The 20874-nt window shown below is 39.3% G+C and overlaps 1 protein-coding gene across 1 annotated transcript in view; it reads left to right on the forward strand.

Moving 5' to 3' along the window:
* Window positions 1–20874, forward strand: part of MNAT1 (MNAT1 component of CDK activating kinase) — a 219717-nt gene that overhangs the window by 99949 nt on the left and 98894 nt on the right. The gene's annotated exons all lie outside the window — the stretch shown is intronic.

Genomic DNA, 20874 nt, shown 5'->3' on the forward strand with positions numbered 1-20874 from the left:
TTATGCCAGTTTTCAAAAGGAATGCTTCCAGCTTTTGCCCATTTAGTATGATATCAGCTCTGGGTTTGTCATAAATAGCTCTTATTATTTTGAGATATGTTCCATTAATACCTAGTTTATTGAGAGTTTTTAGCATGAAGGGGTACTGAATGTTTTCGAAGGCCGTTTCTGCATCTATTGAGATAATCGTGTGGTTTTTGGCATTGGTTCTGTTTATGTGATGGATTACCATCACGTTGAACCAGGCTTGCACCCCAGGAATGAAGCCAACTTGATCATGGTGGATAAGCTTTTTGATGTGCTACTGGATTCAGTTGCCAGTATTTTTTTTTTTTCCGAGATGGAGTCTCACTCTGTTGCCAAGCTTGTGTGATCTTGTCTCACGGCAACCTCCACCTCTCAGATTATCAAGCGATTCTCCTGCCTTAGTCTCCTGAATAGCTGGGATTACAGGTGAGTGTACCACAGCCAGGCTAATTTTTATATTTTTAGTAGAATAAAAATATTAATCAGGCTGGTCTTTAACTCCTGACCTCATGATCCGCCTGCCTCGACCTCTGAAAGTGCTGGGATTATAGGTGTGAGCCACTGTGCCAGGCTAGTTTGCTAGTATTTTATTGAGGGTTTCTGTGTTGGTGTTTCTCAGGGATATTGGCCTGAAATTTTCTTTTTTTTATGTATCTCTGTCAGGTTTTGGTATCAGGATGATGCTGGCCTCATAAAATAGGGAGGAGTCCTTCTTTTTCTATTGTTTGGAGTAGTTTTAGAGAGAATGGTACCAGCTCCTCTTTGTCCCTCTGGAAGAATTCGGCTATGAATCTGTCTGGTCCTGGGCTTTTTTTGGTTGGTAGTCTATTAATTACCACCTCCATTTCAGAAACTGTTACTGGTCTATTCAGGGATTTGACTTCTTTCTGGTTTAGTCTTTGGGAGGTTGTATATGCCCATGAATTTATCCATTTCTTCTAGATTTTCTAGTTTATCTGCATAGAGATGTTATAGTATTCTCTGATGGTAGTTTGTATTTCTGTTGTATCAGTGGTGATATCTCCTTTATCATTTTTTATTTTGTGTATTTGACTCTTTTCTCTTTTCTTCTTTATTAGTTTGGCTAGTGGTCTATCTATTTTGTTAATCTTTTCAAAAAACCGGCTCCTGGATTCATTGATTTTTTTTTTTTGAAGGGTTTTTTGTGTCTCTATCTTCAGTTCTGCTCTGATCTTAGTTATTTCTTGTCTTCTGCTAGCTTTTGAATTTGTTTGCTCTTGCTTTCCTAGTTCTTTTAATTGTGATGCTAGGGTGTCAATTTTAGATCTTTCCCGCTTTCTCCTGTGGGCATTTAGTGCTATAAATTTCCCTCTAAACATTGCTTTAGCTGTGTCTCAGACATTCTGGTACATTGTCTTTGTTCTCATTGGTTTCAAAGAACTTTATTTCTGCCTTAATTTCATTCAACAACCTGCTCCTGAATGACAACTTCCAGTAGAATTAAGAAACTTACTAAAAACTGCACAACTACATGGAATCAGGAGCAGGTTGTTCAGTTTCCATGTAGTTGTGCAGTTTTGAGTAAGTTTCTTAATTCTGAGTTCTAATTTGATTGGATTGTGTTCTGGGAGACTGCAGTAATTTCCATTCTTGTGCATTTGCTGAGCAGTGTTTTACTTCCATTATGTGGTCAATTTTAGAATAAGTGCAATGTGGTGCTGAGAAGAATGTATATTCTGTTGATTTGGGGTGGAGAGTTCTGTGGATGTCTACAGGGCCTCTTGGTTCAGAGGCGAGTTCAAGTCTTGAATATCCTTGTTAATTTTCATTGTTGTTGATCTGTCTAATATTGACAGTGGGGTGTTCAAGTCTTCCACTTTAATTGTGTTGGAGTCTAAGTCTCTTTGTAGGTCTCTAAGAACTTGCTTTATGAATCTGGGTGCCCCTGTATTGGGTGCATATATATTTAGGATAGGTAGCTCTTCTTGTTGCTCTTAATCCCTTTAGCATTATGTAATACCCCCCCCTTTTAAAAAAATCTTTATTTGTTTAAAGTTTATTTTATCAGAGACTAGGATTTCAACCCCTGCTTTTTTTTTTTTTTACGTTCCATTTTGCTTGGTCAATACTCCTTCATCCCTTTATTTTGAGCCTATGTGTGTCTTTGCATGTGAGATAGGTCTCCAAATACAGCACACCGATGGGTTTTGATTCTTTATCCAGCTTGCCAGTCTGTGTCTTTTAATTGGGGCATTTAGCCCATTTACATTTAAGGTTAATATTATTATGAGTGAATTTGATCCTGTCATTATGATGCTGGCTGGTTATTTTGCCCATTAGTTGATCCAGTTTCTTCATAGTGTCATTGGTCTTTACAATTTGGTATGTTGTTGCAGTGGCTGGTACCAATTTTTCATTCCCATACTTAGTGCTTCCATTAGGAGCTCTTGTAAGGCATGCCTAGTGTTGACAAAATCTCTCAGTATTTGCTTGTCTTTAAAGATTTTATTTATCCTTCGCTTATGAAGCTTAGTTTGGCTGGATATGAAATTATGGGTTGAAAATTCTTTCCTGTTAGATTGTTGAATATTGACCCCCACTCTCTTCTGGCTTGTAAGGTTTCTGCAGAGATCTGCGTGTAACCTGATCTATCTCTTTGGCTGCCCTTAACATGTTTTCCTTCATTTCAGCCTTGGTTAATATGACGATTATGTGTCTTGTGGTTGCTCTTTTCGAGGAGTATCCTTGTGGTGGTCTTTGTAGTTCCTGAATTTGAATGTTGGCCTGTCTTTCTAAGTTGGGGAAGTTCTCCTGGATAATATCCTGAAGAGTGTTTTCCAACTTGGTTCCATTCTCCCCATCACTTTCAGACATGCCAATCAAATGTAGATTTGGTCTTTTCACATAATCCCATATTTCTTGGAGGCTTTGTGTATTCCTTTTCATTCTTTTTTCTCTAATCTTGTCTTTGTGCTTTATTTCATTAAGTTGATCTTTAATCTCTGATACTCCTTCTTTTGCTTGATCAATTTGGCTATTGATATTTGTGTATGCTTCACAAAGTTCTTGTGCTGTGTTTTGCAGCTCCATCAGGTCATTTATGTGCTTCTCTAAACTGGTTATTCTACTTAGCAATTTGTGTAACCTTTTTTCAAGGTTCTTAATTCCTTGCATTGGGTTAGAACATGTTCCTTTTAGCTCAGAGGAGTTTGTCATTACCCATCTTCTGAAGCCTACTTCTGTGAATTTGTCAAACTTATTCTCTGTCTAGTTTTGTTCCCTTGCTGGCAAGGAGTTGTGATCCTTTGGAGGAGAAGACGTGTTCTGGTTTTTGGAATTTTCAGCATTTTTGCACTGGTTTTTGCTCATCTTCATGGTTGTATCTACCTTTGTTGTATCTATCTGGTCTTTGATGTTGGTGACCTTTGGATAGGTTTCTTGTGTGGACATCCTTTTTGTTGATGTTGATGCTATTCCTTTCTATTTGTTAGTTTTTTGTCTAACAGTCAGGCCCCTCTGCTACAGATCTGCTGGAGTTTGCTCGAGGTCCACTCCAGACCCTGTTTGCCTGAGTATCACCAGTGGAGACTGCAAAACAGCAAAGATTGTTGCCTGATTCTTCCTCTGGAAGCTTTGTTCTGGAGGGGCACCTGCCTGATGCCAGCCTGAGCTCTGCTGCATGAGGTGTCTGTTGACCCCTGCTGAGAAGTGTCTCCGAGTCAGGAGGCGTCTGTATCAGGAACCTACTTGATCTCTTAGCAGATCTCGAGCACTGTGCTGGGAGATCCACTGCTCTCTTCAGAGCCAGCCTCCAGGAACGTTTAAATCTGCTGAAGCTGTACCCGTAGCTGCCCCTTCCCCTAGGTGCTCTGTCCCAGGGAGATGGGAGTTTTGTCTATAAGCCCTTGACTGGAGTTGCTGCCTTTCTTTCAGAGATGCTTTGCCCAGAGAGGAGAAATCTAGAGAGGCAGTCTGGCTACAGCAGGCTCGCAGCACTGTGGTGTGCTCCGCCCAATCCAAACTTCTTGGAGGCTTTGCTTATACTGTGAGGGGAAAACTGCCTACTCAAGCCTCAATAATGGTGGACGCCCCTCCCCCAACAAGTTCAAGTATCCCAGGTCTTCGACTTCACACTGCTGTGCTGGTAATGAGAATTTCAGGCCAGTGATTCTTAGCTTAGTGGGCTCCATGGGGATGGGATCTGCTGAGCTAGACCACTTGGCTCCCTGGCTTCAGCCCCTTTCCAGGGAAGTGAACAGTCTTGATGTCATTCCAGGTGCCACTGGCATATGAAAAAAAAACTTCTTCTAGCTTGCCCAAATGGCTGCCCAGTTTTGTGGTTGAAACCCAGGGCCCTGGTGGCATAGGCACCCAAGGGAATCTCCTGGTCTGCGAGTTGTGGTATAGTATCTGGGCCATAGTACACCATTCCTCACAGAATAGTCCCTGACACCTTCCCTTGGCTATGGGAGGGAGTTCCCTGACCCCTTGCACTTGCTGGGTGAGGTGATGCCACACCCTGCTTTGGCTTGCCCTCCATGGGCTACACCCACTGTCTATCCAGTCCCAGTGAGATGAGCCAGGTACCTCAATTGGAATAGCAGAAATGACCTGCCTTCTGCATTGATCTTGTTGGGAGCTGCAGACCGGAGTTGTTCCTGTTCGGCCATTTTGCCCACTTTTGTTCCTTTTAATCAGAGCCTTTCCTAGATGCTGCCATGGTAGTTTGGAGCCTCCACTGAGTCCCTACTTTGCTGTCTGTTTCATTTTGGTCTCATTGTGGTCTAGAACTTATGACTCTTAGGATATTGAGCTCAGAGGTGTTAAATAGTCTTAAAGGGACCAAGAGCTTTTATCTATACGATTTAAATAAGATTCTTTGGGTTAATCAAGCATTTTAATATGGTTCTTGAGATTGAGAATTTTTAATAATGGGCTTCTAACGAACATAGGGAAGAGCTATAGTCTTTATAAGTTGGGAAATTTCTACAGGAATCTCTAGTAATGTTCCTCTTTTATTCCTGATATTAGTAATTGATATCCTCTCCCTTTTTTTCCCTCTGATCAGCATGTCTAGCGGTTTATCAGTTTTCTTGATCTATTCAGAGATTCAGTTTCCAGTTTTTGCTTTCATTGATTTTTTTTTTTTTTTTTTTTAAAGACGGGGTTTCACCGTGTTGGTCAGGCTGAACTCCTGACCTCAGGTGATCCGCCTGCCTTGGCCTCCAAAGTGCTTGGATTACAGGCGTGAGCCGCCCCATCCAGCTAAATGATTTTTTTTTTTTTTTTTGAGACAGAATCTCACTTTTTCATCTAGGCTGGAAGGCAGTGGGAGCTATCACTGCTAACTGGAGGTTCTACCTCCCTGGCTCAAGCAGTTATCCTGCCTCAGCCTCCGAGTAGTTGGGACTACAGGAATGCACCACCACATCTGGTGATTTTTTTTTTTTTTAAGGAGTGATAGGATCTCCTTATGTTGCTCAGGCTAGTCTCAAACTCATGAGATCAAGCAATCCTTCTGCCTGCAAAGTGCTGGGATTACAGGTGTAAGCCACTATGCTGAGCCCTGATTTTTTTTTTTCCTGTTAGTCTGTTTTCCATTCCATTTATATTTGGTCTTCATTATTTGTTTTATTCTCTTTAATTAAGATTTAATTTGCTTTATTTTTCTAGTTTCTAAAGGGATGGCAGCAGCAGTCACTGCAAAGATACCAGCTGCAGTGGGGGAAGGTGTGGCTGGGTCTGCCCTCTACATGAAGCCAGTGGGAGCCAGGAACAGGTGGAGTCCTGACCCCTTCTGAGTTGACAGGGCAGGAGCCCCATGCTCCTGGTGGCAGCTGTAGCTGTTAACCTGTGACTGTGGACCCAGGCATTCCTGCATTCTCGGGGGCTTCAGAAGCCCCACTTCCCCCCCAGGCTTAGAAGTATCCGCTCCTGCCGCCTGGCCTCTTCCTGTCCCCAAGCTCGTTCCAGGGTAGAGCAATGTTGTGGCCAAACCTGGGCACTCTGTCAGCCTGACGGAATGTGCCCGTGCTTGGGACATGCCTGTGCTTGGGGCAGCACTGACATGCCAGCCCCCTGCCACCTCATTCCCCTCTGTACTTTGGGTAATGAGAAGCATGGGAGGGAAGCTGAGGGGTTCCTGAGTGTAGCTCTGTGTGTGCCTGTAGGTGCCCCTCCCATGAACAGAGTGGGTGCCCTGGACAACATGATTGATGGTGCAGGAGGCAGATAGGCTCCTGGGTGGAAAGGCTTGAGTCCCTAGTGAAGCCTCACCTTCAAGCCAGGAATAGTCTGTAGCCTTGGGTCTGGGCTGTCAGTTCTAAGTGGAATCAGCAGCCCCAGAGTGAGAACTTAACTTGCTCTTTCTGAGCTTGCCTGTGGCTATCTATGGACCAATCAGCATGCACTTACTTGCCTCTGAGCCCATAAAAATCCCAGACCCAGCCAGACTCACACAGACATTGGGACTACCAACTGTGTAAAGGAGCTACCCACTCTGGGTCTTCCCTCTGCTGAGAGCTTGACACTTGTCTGGATGACCTGTGGAGAGGAGCTGCTCACTTCTGGTTTCCTGAGAGCTGTTCTTTTGCTCAATAAAGCTCCTCTCTGCCTTTCTCACCTTCCAGTTGCCCACATACCTCATTCTTCCTGGATGTGGGATAAGAACTCTGGACCTGGTGAATGGTGGGACTGAAAGAGCAGTAACACAAACAGGGCTGAAATACATCCCCCTGCTCTCCATGTTTCGGGGCAATGAGAAGGAGAGAATTGCTGCAGCCCTTCATGGAACCTAGCCCTAGGGGCTCCTGGAGCCAGATCTATGACACCCTCTTTGGGGCTCTGTAGTTTCTGTTATCTCCAAGCTTTCCAGTGCTACCATGTTACTCTTGTCCAGACGTGGGTGCCTGCAGTGGAAGCCACTTGTGATGTATCTGATCCAACCTCAGGCCTGCACGGAGCAAGTGCCTGGAACTGCCCCTCCTGCCACAGCAGCTGATATGTCTGGCTGTGTGCAGTTGCCAGACCCTGCACTTGCTCCCTCATGTATCCCTCGCTGTTCTGTGCCTGACTCGCCTTTAGCAGGCATGGGATCTGGGCCAGTGGCATGAGCCACACACAGCCTATCAGGCTGAGTGGGTGTATGAGCCTAGCAGGCCCAAGCAAAACTTGGGCAAAGGTGCTACAGGTCACAGAGGTTTTCGGCTGGAAAAGCTTCACCCTGAGGATCCTGGGAAAGAAACTTAGATTATTGATTTGAGGTCAATAATTTTTAAATTACAATTTTTAAATTATAGATATTGAATGTTACACATTTTCTTTTAAGAATTTTTTTGGTTACATCTGCAAAATTTTGACATCTTGCAACAGTTGGAGTCCTCAGAGAAGCAGATGCCAACATGTGTTTAAATGTGCAAAAAATATATTAGGGAAAAATGCCTGTGTGAGAAAATGAAATGGGAGCTATAGGAGACTAAGAGAGTCATCAGGCTATCATATAGGTTTGACCCCAAGTTAAGAAAGAATTAAGGTTAGATAGAAGCATCTCAGACTGCAGTTTATTTCTAAGGAAAGTTTGGCAAGGTGCCTGGGGAGTTCTTGTGCCAAAGTTTTCTGGCAGAGAAGTCTCATATCACCCAACTTGGGAAGTACATTAGTATTCTTGCTTCACTCAGTCATTGGCTGGAAGCAGCCCATGGGAATCATGGCCTTGGTGTAAATGCAGAAATGGATTTCAGAGTGCAGCGGCTGGGACCCTTGATCCCATTCCTTATACTTCCTCACAGTTGTGTTTTCCTGGAGTTCAAATCATTGTCTAATTTCACTTTTGATTTCTTGTTTGACCCATGGGTTATTTAGAAATGTGTTGTTTAGTTTACAGATATTTCCAGATTTTTCTAAATACCTTTTTGTTATTGAGTTCTATTTATTTTCGTTATAGTCAGAGAACATATATTAAAGGACTTCAAACATCTTTATTAAGATTTTTTTTTTTTTTTTTTTTTTTGCGATGGAGTCTTACTCTGTTGCCCAGGCTGGAGTGCAATGGCGTGATCTTAGCTTACCACAACCTCCGTCTCCTGGGTTCAAGTGATTTTTGTGCCTAAGCCTCCCGTGTAGCTGGGATTACAAGCCTGTGCCACCAAGCCCAGCTAATTTTCTGTATTTTTAGTAGAAACGGGGTTTCGCTGTGTTAGCCAGGATAATCTCAATCTCCCGACCTCAGGTGATCTGCCCACCTTGGCCTCCCAAAGTGCTGGGATTACAGTTGTGAGCCACCATGCCTGACCCATATTTTTTTAAATTGCTCAGAGCATGGTCTGCCTTGGTGAATATTGTTTTGTGAAATTGAAGATAATTTCTACTGGGCTTTTAGGCGAAATGTTTTGTAAGTGTCAGGTCAAGTTACATGATGTTAAAATTTCCTTTTTTTCTTACTGATTTTCCTTTTCTTCTCTCTTACTCTCTCTTTCCTTCTGCCTTCTATTTCTCCTCTCTCCTCCCTGTCTCATACCTCTACTTCTCTCTCACTCTCTTTCTCTCCTTTGTCTATTATTTTTCTAACTATATTTTATGTGTGTACTTCAGATGACTGCTGTTATTATGCCATTATTATGCCTTCAATTTCCGTGAGTTTTTTTCTTCTATAGTGTCTAAGCTGTTTTCTCATTTGTTATATTTTTCATTCTAAGGTTGTATGTGTTTTTAATCTTTAGATGTTCTGTTTGAGTCTTTTTTGCACCTTTGATCTCTGTCATCATATTCATATTTCTTCTCTACCTTCGTGAACATGTGAAACATATTTGTTAGCTGTATTAATATCCTTGTCTGCTGATTTCACATCTCTGTAATTTCTTAGTCTGCTTCTGTTGACTGATTTTTTTTTCCTGAGGTGTGTTATATATTTCTTTTTGGAATATTTGATAATTTGTGATATTCCATTAAATATTATAAGACTTTGGGGATGCAGTTAAGTTAGCTATCATCTATTATATCCTTGCAAGTCTTGCTTTTAAGTATTGTCAACATGTCCAAGAACAGATTTTAATGCTAGGCTAATATAGCTCCATTTTCATGGTGATAATATTCTGAGGACCCTATCTGATGCCATATGTATTTATTGAGAGATCATTTTACCTTGTTTATTGGGAATATATGAACTGTTTCTGTGTGAGCTTTGAGAATTGTTTGATACATTGCTTTCCAGGTTCGTTTCTTGGTCTTGTTTTCACTCATGTGCAGCTCAAAACCCACGCAAAAGTTGAGGACATCATTATGAAGATCTCTAGAGCAGAGGTGGATCAACTACAGCTCACTGGCTAAATCCCACCTGCTACTTGTTATTGTAATTGAAGTTTTATTGTAACACAGCCATTCTCATTCATTTACGTTTTTTTACTGCTTTTGCATTATGATAGCATCATTTAATAGTTATGATGCAGATCATATAGCCTGCAAAGCCTAAAATATGTATCTGCTCTTTACAGAAAATATTTGTTAACCCCTACCTTTAGAGTTTTTTCTCTCTATGGCATTTTCCTCTCTGGTAATCTGCCCTGCAAATTATAGCCACCCTGGGATCCCTGAAGTCTGATTTTTGTCTCTTTGACTCCTAGGCTGTGTTTGAGTTTCTTCTTTATGTATCATAGCCTGGAAATGGCCTCCATGCAGGCAGCCAGGGCAATCAAAGGGTTCATTTCATTTGTTTTTCTTCCCCTGGGGCTCACAGTTCTGTACTGGCTGTTACTCAATTTCTGGAAACCATTGATTCTTATTTTGTTCAGTTTTCAAGTTGCTTAAGGTGGGGAATGGTCAGTCTGGTCTTGTTATTGTATAATGGTCATATGCAGGAGAAGTAGCAGAATATTTTGAGATTTCTGTTGTTTTTTTGTATCAGGAATTAGTTGCTTTATATTGCTATGTAATATTCTGTTTGTTTGAATATAGATGCTTCTCAATTTATGTGATGGGGCATGTCTAGATAAACCTATTGTAAGTTGAAAATACCATAGTCAAAAATGCATTTAATGTACCTAACCTGCTGAACGTCATAATTTAGTATAGGCTTCCTTAATACAAGTACTCAGAACACTTGTATTAGCCCAGCATCATGAGAGGGCACCCTACTACATGTTGCTAGCCCAGGAAAATATCAAAGTTCAAAATACGGTTTCTACTGAATGCCTGATGATTTTGCATCATCATTAAATCAAAAACTTGTAAGTCAAACCATCATAAGTCAGAGAATGTCTGTATGTTTGTTTAGCAATTCACTTGTTGATGAATACCTGAGCTGTTTATAGTTTTTGAATATTACTAATAAAGTGGCTGGCTGGGTGCAATGGCTCATGCCTGTAATCCTAGCACTTTCCGTCATCATTTAGTGTTGTCAGCCTTATTCATTTTGGTTATTTTGGTGATGATTAATGGTATCCCATTGTAATTTAAATTTGTATTTTTTTGAGAACTAGTGGTTTTCAGTATTTTTTTCATTCGTTTGCCTTTTTTAAATCTCTTTTTGTGATGGCTCTATTCAAATTTTATGTCCATTAAAAAAATTGAGTTGTTTGTCCTTTTACTATTGATTTGTAAAATGTTTTAAAATGTGTTGCACACAAGTCCTTTGGGGTCAAACATCTGTTTTATGAGTAATTTCTCTCAGTCTGTGGATCACTTTTTCATTTTCTTATTAATGTTTTTTGATGAACTGAAGTTTTAAATTTTGATGAAGTCACATTTATGAATGTTTTTCTTTTAAGGTTATTTTTGTGTCCTGTGTAAGGAAACTCTTCCTTCCCTGAAGCCACAAGGATAATTCTCCTGTTAAGAAGCTTTGTAGTTTTTGCATTTACAGTTGGGCTCCTGATCCATCTTGTATTAATTTTTATGTATGGTATGAAGTACATATTTGGGTTTCTTTCTTGCATATGAACATCTAGTTGTTCCAACACTATTTGTAGAGAATACTTTTCTTCATTAGATTGTTTTCACATAAATCAATTGACTATGTAAGTTTAGGTCTGTTTCTGTTTTCCTTATTCTGTTTCAATAACTTATTATCTCGATTACTATAGTAATTCTTGAATTAAGATGGTATAAGTGTTCCAAATTTTTTTCAAGATTGCTTTTTGCATGTCCTTAACATTTTGATTCAGTTTGTCAATTTTTATAAAAATGCTTGGTAAAAGTATAATTGGTATTCTGTTGGATCTATAGATCAATTTGGGGAGAATTAAGATCTGAAATACTGAGTCTTCCAGTACATGTACATGATATACTTCATTTATTTAGGGTCTTTTAATCTCAGCAGTGTTTTATAGTTTTCAGTGGTTTGTGTTAGAATTATTATATTTTTTTTCCTAAGTATTTTATGTGCAGGATGCTCTTTTCAAGGAAATAGTTATTTCAAATCTCATTCCCCATTACTTAATCCACACACACACAAACACACACACAAACAAAAACACACACTAGGGCTTTCATGCTATGAGCTTTCTTATTTTACTTGAGTAGTTGTTTTTGGATTTTTTTAGGATTGTTTGTATAAACAATTGTGTTAACTGCATTTAGACAGTTTTACATCTCTGTCTTTTATTTCTTTTCTTGCCCTATTGCAATGCCTTATTCCCCACCTAAGGGAGACATTATTTATTCTTTTGACGTTATATGTCATACTAGCTATAGAATTTTCTTGAATGTCTTTCATCAGATTGAGAAAAGTTCCTTCCATTTCTAGAGTACTGAAATTCTTGAAAAATTATGAGTAGGTGTTGAAGTCTGTCAAGTGCTTTTTCTGCTTTTATTGAATATCATTTTTCTTTATGTTAATTAGTAATTTAAGTTGATTTGTTTTTATATATTAAATTTATTTTGCATTCATGTGATAAAATCTACATGGTTATGATATATATGAATTCAATTTGATAACATTTTTATTAAGGAGTCTTGTGTCTGTATTTATCAGGGATATTGCTCTATACTTTTCCTGAAGATGTCTTTAACTTTGAAATAATGATTTTTTAAAATCAGTAATGCTAGCAATGGTTTTGTCAGGATCTTTGTCTTCACTTGAAAGTGTTTATGTTTGAAAGAGTTTGTATGAAATTAATGTTATTTTTTTCTTATGTGTTTTTATAGGATTCAGTAGTGAAACCATCTGAGACTGTACTTTGTTTGTATATAGGTTTTTTTATAAACTCAGTTTAAAAAAGATATAAGGCCGGGCACGGTGGCTCAAGCCTGTAATCCCAGCACTTTGGGAGGCCGAGGCGGGTGGATCACGAGGTCAAGAGATCGAGACCATCCTGGTCAACACGGTGAAACCCCGTCTCTACCAAAAATACAAAACATTAGCTGGGCATGGTGGCGCGTGCCTGTAATCCCAGTTACTCAGGAGGCTGAGGCAGGAGAATTGCCTGAACCCGGGAGGCGGAGGTTGCGGTGAGCCGAGATCGGGCCATTGCACTTCAGCCTGGGTAACAAGAGCGAAACTCCGTCTCAAAAAAAAAAAAAAAAAAAAAAGATATAAACTCAGCTTTTCTGTATTTTGTTTAGTAAGCTGTATTTTTCAAGGAATTTGAGAATTTCATCTAAAGTATCTTCATTGACATAAAGTTGTTTCTGATATTTTCTTAATTCTTTAAATGCCTGTAAGAGTTACATTGCTCATTTAAAAAAAATTCCCAACACTCTGTCTTCAGTCTTGATTAGTCTAGGTGGATGTTGTTGATCTAGTCATTGAACCAGTTTTTTCTTATTTATTTATTTATTTATTTATTTTTGTATATATATATATATTTTATTGTACTTTAGGTTCTGGGGTACATGTGAAGAACATGCAGGATTGTTGCATAGATACATACATGGCAGTGTGGTTTCCTGCCTTCATCCCTATATGTGGCATTTCTCCCCATGTTATCCCTCCCAAACTCCTTGCCCCGCACTGTCCCTCCCGTAGTCCCCCCCTACAGACCTCACTGTGTAATACCCCCTCCCACCCATGTCCATGTGTTGTCATTGTTTGACACCTGCCTATGAGTGAGAACATGCGGTGTTTGATTTTCTGTTCTTGTGTCAGTTTGCTGAGAATGATGGTTTCCAGGTTCATCCATGTCCCTACAAAGGACACGAACTCATCATTTTTTATGGCTGCATAGTATTCCATGGTGTATATGTGCCATATTTTCCCTGTCCCGTCTATCATCGATGGGCATTTGGGTTGGTTCCAAGTGTTTGCTATTGTAAACAGTGTTGCAATGAACATTTGTGTGCATGTGTCCTTATAATAGAACGATTTATAATCCTTTGGATATCTACCCAGTAATGGGATTGCTGGGTCAAATGGAATTTATGTTTCTAGGTCCTTGAGGAATCGCCACACCATCTTCCACAATGGTTGAACTAATTTACACTCCCACCAACAGTGTAAAAGTGTTCCTATTTCTCCACATCCTCTCCAGCATCTGTTGTCTCCATTTTTTTAAATGATCACCATTCTAACTGGTGTGAGATGGTATCTAAATGTAGTTTTAATTTGCATTTCTCTAATGACCAGTGATGATAAGCATTTTTTCATATGTTTGTTGGCCTCATATATGTCTTCTTTTGAAAAGTGCCTGTTCATATCCTTCACCCACTTTTGAGTGGGTTTGTTTTTTCTTGTAAATCTGATTTGGTTCTTTGTGGATTCTGGATATAAGTCCTTTGTCAGATGGGTAGATTGCAAAATTTTTTTCCCATTCTCTTGGTTGCCGGTTCACTCTATTGATTGTTTCTTTTGCTGTGCAGAAGCTCTGGAGTTTAATGAGATCCCATTTGTCTATTTTGGCTTTCATTGTCAGTGCTTTTGGTGTTTTGGTCATGAAGTCCTTGCCTATGCCTATGTCCTGAATGATTTTGCCTAGGTTTTCTCCTAGGGTTTTTATGGTGTTAGGTCTTATATTTAAGGAAGGGGTCCAGTTTCTGCTTTCTGCACATGGCTAGCCAGTTTTCCCGACACCATTTATTAAACAGGGAATCATTTTCCCATTGGTTGTTTTTATGAGGTTTGTCAAAGATCAGATGGTTGTAGATGTGTGGTTGCCTCCGAAGCCACTGTTCTGTTCCATTGGTCTATATCTCTGTTTTGGTGCCAGTACCATGCTGTTTTGATTACTGTAGCCTTGTAGTATACTTTGAAGTCAGGTAGTATGATGCTTCCAGCTTTGTTCTTTTTGCTTAGAATTGACTTGGCTATGTGGGCTCTCTTTTGGTTCCATATGAAGTTTAAGGTGGTTTTTTCCAGTTCTGTGAAAAAGGTCATTGGTAGCTTGATGGGGATAGCATTGAATGTATAAATTACTTTGGGCAGTATGGCCATTTTCACAATATTGATGCTTCCTAACCATGAACATGGAATGTTTCTCCATCTGTTTGTGTCCTCTCTTATTTCATTGAGTAGTGGTTTGTAGTTCTCCTTGAAGAGGTCCTTTACATCCTTTGTTAGTTGTATTACTAGATATTTTATTCTCTTTGTAGCAATTGTGAATGGCAGTTCATTCTTGATTTGGCTCTCGTTAAGTCTGTTATTGGTGTATAGGAATGCTTGTGATTTTTGCACATTGATTTTGTATCCTGAGACTTTGCTGAAGTTGCTTATCAGTTTCAGGAGACTTTGGGCTGAGACGATGGGATCTTCTAGATATACAATCACGTCATCTGCAAATAGAGACAATTTGACTTCCTCCTTTCCTAATTGAATACAGTTTATTTCTTTTTCTTGCCTGATTGCTCTAGCTAGAACTTCCAATACTATATTGAAGAGGAGTGGTGAGAGAGGGCATCCTTTTCTAGTGCCCGATTTCAAAGGGAATGCTTCCAGTTTTTGCCCATTCAGTATGATATTGGCTGTGGGTTTGTTGTAGATAGCTTTTATAATATTGAGATACGTTCTGTCGATACCTAGTTTATTGAGAAGTTTTAGCATAAAGGGCTGTTCGATTTTGTCGAAGACCTTCTCTGCATCTATTGAGATAATCATGTGTTTTTTGTGTTTGGTTCTATTTATGCGGTGAATTACGTTTATAGACTTGTGTATGTTGAAACAGCCTTGCATCCCTGGGTTGAAGCCTACTTGATCGTGATGGATAAGCTTTTTGATGTGCTGTTGCAATCAGTTTGCCAGTATTTTATTGAAGATTTTTGCATCTCTGTTCATCATGGATATTGGCCTGAAATTTTCTTTTATTGTTGAGCCTCTGCCAGGTTTTGGTATCAGGATGATGTTGGTCTCATAAAATGATTTGGGAAGGATTCCGTCTTTCTGGATTGTTTGGAATAGTTTCAGAAGGAATGGTACCAGCTCCTCTTTGTACTTTTGGTAGAATTCGGCTGTGAACCCATCTGGACCTGGGCTTTTTTAGGTTGGTAGGCTGTTAGTTGCTGCCTCAACTTCAGCCCTTGTTATTGGTCTATTCAAGGTTTCAACTTCTTCCTGATTTAGGCTTGGGAGGATGCAAGTGTCCAGGAATTTGTCCATTTCTTCCATGTTTACTGGTTTATGTGCATAGAGTTGTTTGTAGTAATCTCTGATGGTGGTTTGTATTTCTGTGGAATCTGTGGTGATATCTCCTTTATTGTTTTTTATTGCATCTATTGATTCTTCTCTCTTTTCTTTTTTATTAATCTGGCTAGTGGTCTATTTTGTTGATCTTTTCAAGAAACCAGCTCCTGGATTTATTGATTTTTTGAAGGGTTTTTTGGTGCCTGTGTCTCCTTCAGATCTGCTCTGATCTTAGTTATTTCTTGTCTTCTGCTAGCTTTTGAGTTTTTTTGATCTTGCTCCTCTAGCTCTGTCAATTTTTACAATAGGGTATTGATTTTAGATCTTTCTTTGCTTCTCATGTGGACATTTATTGCTATAAATTTTCATCTAGGCACTGCTTTAAATGTGTCCCAGATATTCTTCATTGTGTCTTCGTTCTCGTTAGTTTCGAAGAACATCTTTATTTCTGCCTTCATTTTGTTGTTTAATCAACATTCAAGAGCCAGTTGTTCGGTTTCCAAGAAGTTGTGCGGTTCTGAGTTAGTTTCTGAATTCTGAGTTCTAATTTGATTGCACTGTGGTCTGAGAGACTGTTATGATTTCTGTTCTTTTGCATTTGCTGAGGAATGATTTACTTCCAGTTCTATGGTCAGTTTTAGAGTAGATGTGATGTGGTGCTGAGAAGAATGTATATTCTGTGGATTTGAGGTGGAGAGTTCTGTAAATGTCTATTAGGTTTGCTTGGTCCGTTTCTGAGTTCAAGTCCTGGATATCCTTGTTAATTTTCTGTCTCATTGATCTGTCTAATATTGACAGTGGAGTGTTAAAGTCTTCCACTATTACTGTGTGGGAGTCTAAGTCTCTTTGTAGGTTGTTAAGAAATTTCTTTATGTATCTGGGTGCTCCTGTATTGGGTGCATATATATGTAGGATCATTAGCTCTTCTTATTGCATTGGTCCTTGTACCATTATGTAATGCCCTTCTTTGTCTCTTTTTATCTTTGTTGGTTTAAAGTCTATTTATCAGAGACTAGGATTGCAACCCCTGCTTTTTTTTGCTCTCCATTTGCTTGGTAAATCTTCCTCCATCCCTTTATTTTGAGCCTTTGTGTATCCTTGCATGTGAGATGGATTTCCTGGATATAGCACACCAAAGGGCTTTGACTTTTTATCCAATTTGCCAGTCTGTGTCTTTTGATTGGGGCATTTAGCCCATTTACATTTAGGGTTAATATTGGTATGTGTGAATTTGATCCTGCCATTTTGTTGCTAGCTGGCTGTTTTGCCCATTAGTTGATGCCATTTCTTCATTGTGTTGATGGTCTTTACCATTTGGTCTGTTTTTGAAGTGGCTGGTACTGGTTGTTCCTTTCTATGTTTAGTGCTTCTTTCAGGAGTTCTTGTAAGGCAGGCCTGGTGGTGATGAAATCTCTGAGCAATTGCTTGTTTGTAAAGGATTTTATTTCTCCTTTGCTTATGAAGCTTAGTTTGACTGGATATGAAATTCTAGGTTGACAGTCTCTCTTTAAGGATGTTGAATATTGGTCCCCACTCTGTTCTTGCTTGTAGGGTTTCTCCTGAGAGATCCACTGTAAGTCTGATGGGCTTCCATTTGTGGGTAACCCAACCTTTTTTTCTGGCTGCCCTTAGTATTTTTTCCTTCATTTCAACCCTAGTGAATCTGATGATTATGTGCCTGGGGGTTGCTCTTCTTAAGGAGTATCCTTGTGGTGGTCTCTGTATTTCCTGGACTTGAATATTGGCCTACCTTGCTAGGTTGGGGAAGTTTTCCTGGATAGTATCCTGAAGAGTGTTTTCTAGCTTGGATTCATTTTGTCCATCACATTCAGGTACACTTATGAAATGTAGATTAGGTCTTTTCACATAATCCCATATTTCTTGGAGGCTTTGTTCATTCCTTTTTACTCTTTTTTCTCTGATCTTGCCTTCTCATTTTGTTGCATTGAGTTCATCTTCAGTCTCTGATATCATTTCTTCTGCTTCATCAATTCAGCTATTGAAACTTGTCTATGCTTTGTGAAGTTCTCATGTTGTGTTTTTCAGCTCCATCACTTCATTTATATTCCTCTCTAAGCTGTTTATTCTCGTTAGCATTTTGTCAAACCTTTTTTCAAGGTTCTTATTTTCTTTGCATTGGGTTAGAACATGTTCTTTTAGCTCAGAGAAGTTTGTTATTACCCACCTTCTGAAGCCTGTTTCTATTAATTCATCAGACTCATTCTTTATCCAGCCTTGTTCCCTTGCTGGTCAGGAGCTGTGATCCCTTTAAGGAGGAGAGACATTCTGGTTTTGGGTGTTTTCATTCTTTTGCGCTGGTCTCTTCCATCTTTGTGGATTTATCTACCTGCAGTCTTTGTAGTTGGTAAGTTTCAAATGGGGTCTCTGAGTGGCCGTCCTGTTTGTTGATGAAGAAGTTATTTCTTTCTGTTTCTTAGTTTTCCTCCTAACAGTCAGGCCCCTCTGCTGTAGGACTGCTGAGGTCCACTCCAGGCCCTGCTTGCCTGGGGATCACCTGCAGCGGCCTCTGCATTTTCACTGGGAACTGCAATCCTGTTCCTATTTGGTCATCTTGGATCTGGTCCCACCAGTTTTTTCTCAAACAATTATTGAAGTATAATTTACATAAAATAAAATCCACTAATATTAAGCATATGATTTAATTATTTTGGTAATATTAAAGAAATGTACAACCATAATCTTGTTTTAGAATATTTTATCACCTGCAAAAGATCCCTTGTGACAGTTGATGGTTAGTGCTGCTTTCTCCCCCAGCCCTAGGCAACCACTTCTCTACTTTCTGTTTCTGTGTAATTGTCTTTTTCAACATTTTCTATAAATGGAATAATATGCAGTCTTTCGAGTCTAGCTCCTTTGACTTAGTGTAATGATTTTGTGCTTCTTCCTTGTTATAGTATGGCTTTGTTTGATTTTAGTATCAGAATAATATTGACCCCATAGCGTACTTTGGAAAATATTCCCTTGTCCTCTGTTTTCTGGAAGAGTTTCTGAAGGATTGGTGTTATTTCTTCTTGAACTATTTGGTTAATTCCAAATTAACCAGTGAACCATCTGGTTTTGGCTTTTATTAATGAGAGGATTTCCTTTTGATAAATATTGAATGATAGTCTTTAAGACTAGGTAAAAGATACCATAGTATATTTAGTATTTGCATTGAGAAATGTATTATTCTTTTTAAGAGTGTATGTCTGTAAGTGTTTAACTCTGTACTGCGTCATTGTCAAGTAATATTCTGGGCTAGAGTTCCCCATTGGGTATCTGATTTTGCTGCCGCATTCTTTTAGAAGTGTTACTCTGAGCAATAGCCAGGCAACTCAAAGAAAGAAAGTGAGGGCCAGCCGCGGTGGCTCACGCCTGTAATCCCAGCACTTTGGGAGGCCTAGGCGGGCGGATCATGAGGTCAAGAAATTGAGACCATCCAGGCCAACGTGGTGAAACCCTGTCTCTACTAAAAAATACAAAAATTATCTGGGCATGGTGGCACGCACCTGTAGTCCCAGCTACTGGGGAGGCTGAGGCAGGAGAATTGCTTGAACCTGGGAGGCAGCGGTTGCAGTGAGCTGAGATCTGGCCACTGCGCTGCAGCATGGTGCCTGGTGACAGGGCGATACTCTGTCTCAAAAAGAAAAAGAAAGTGAGTGTGACCCAAGAAAAGGGACAAAAACAGATGGTAAGGCAATAAAATGAGAAGTTTTTTAAACAGTGTTTGTTTTGGATAGTTTTTTTGTTAAGCACATGGAAATACTTTGCACATTTGAGAATTACTGACTTACATGCCATTTCAGAGAAACAGCAAATCATTCTTGTAATATAAACACAATTACAGATTTCTTTGCTGTAATTTTTTATTTCTGGGGCTTACTTTTCCATAAGATACAAAACAGTTCCTTCTTTCAGATTATAGTTTGACAATATATTTGGGGGATCATAAATTTAAATTGAATGGTAATGCAATAAATGACAGACATTCAAAATTTCTGAGTACTCATAGTCTTATTGAGTTATATTCTGCACTAAAGAGGAATGTTACTAGTGTGAATGGACTTTTTAGTATACACGTAAAGTCAATATAATGAAATGTTTGGGACTGCCTGTGGTCCTAGATTTCTAATATGTCTTTTACTATGCTAATAAGGTGTTAAGACTGAAGATCATTTTATAGTATTCAGTGAACTTGCATATAAATATGCACTGTGAATGTTATTTATCCCCTTCATTTTTACAGATATGATCACTAAGCACAGGTAGATAGTGGAAATCAGTGAGAGTATATGGCTATAGATTTTATAATTTTTTTCCATTGTACCACCAGTAAGGAATTTGATACAGAAAATAATGTTAGATCCTGAACAAATAAGTTTTTCTTTGGTAGGGGGTCCTATATTACTGTTGTATATATTTACTTTCTTTTTTTTTTTTTAATGGGGTCTCACTCTGCCACCAAGGCTAGAGTGCAGTGGCGGGATCTCGGCTCACTGCAACATCCCCCTCCCAGGCTCAAGCTATTCTCTTGCCTCAGCTTCCTGAGTGGCCGGGATTATAGGTACCCACCACCAAGCCAGGCTAGTGTGTGTATTTTTAGTAGAGTTGAGTTTCACCCTTTTGGTCATACTGGTATCAAACTCCTTACGTCAGGTGATGCACTTGCCTCAGCCTCCCAAACTGCTGGAATTACAGGCATGGGCCACTGCACCTGGCCTTATTTAGTTTCTTGAATGAGGATTATTGATATGATATGGCTGTGTAAAATAGTCTTTTTATTTCTGTATTACTGATTTTCATTTTAGAAATTAGATCCATAAATGTAATTACATGCTTCTGATGCATAGCCTTTTATCCTTGAATTGTTAAATAACACATACTTTTTTATTGCTCTTATGCATTCTAGCAAAGTTCCACTGTTTATCAAAGATGTTTAAGCTTTTTTCCATGTTCTGCATAGTAGCAACATGTACTTTCCCACTAGGAGCATTTGAATTGAGAATGAGAAGTAATGGGGAGTAATTGTAGCCTGCTGTTATTATGTTTAATGCCACAACCAAGAGACTTTTTTGCTTTCCTTTATACTGCTACAGGCAGAATAGCATTGTGGTAGGGATTGGGCTTTAATGTTTGAGAGCTTCAAATTCTGGATCTGTGAGTTAATGCTTATGGGACTTGTGCAAATAACCTTATTCATGCTTGGAATATACCTTACAATGTATTATTTGTGAGAATAAGATAATATAATGAAATGCTCAAAGGAGATTCTTTTAACAGTCTTTTTAGATGTTGTCAAATGCAAAGGTTAGTTCCTACACAGAAAACATGGTAGATTAAAAAAA

This window comes from Cebus imitator, unplaced genomic scaffold, assembly GCF_001604975.1.
Source record: "Cebus imitator isolate Cc_AM_T3 unplaced genomic scaffold, Cebus_imitator-1.0 Scaffold83, whole genome shotgun sequence".
Lineage (NCBI taxonomy): Eukaryota > Metazoa > Chordata > Mammalia > Primates > Cebidae > Cebus > Cebus imitator.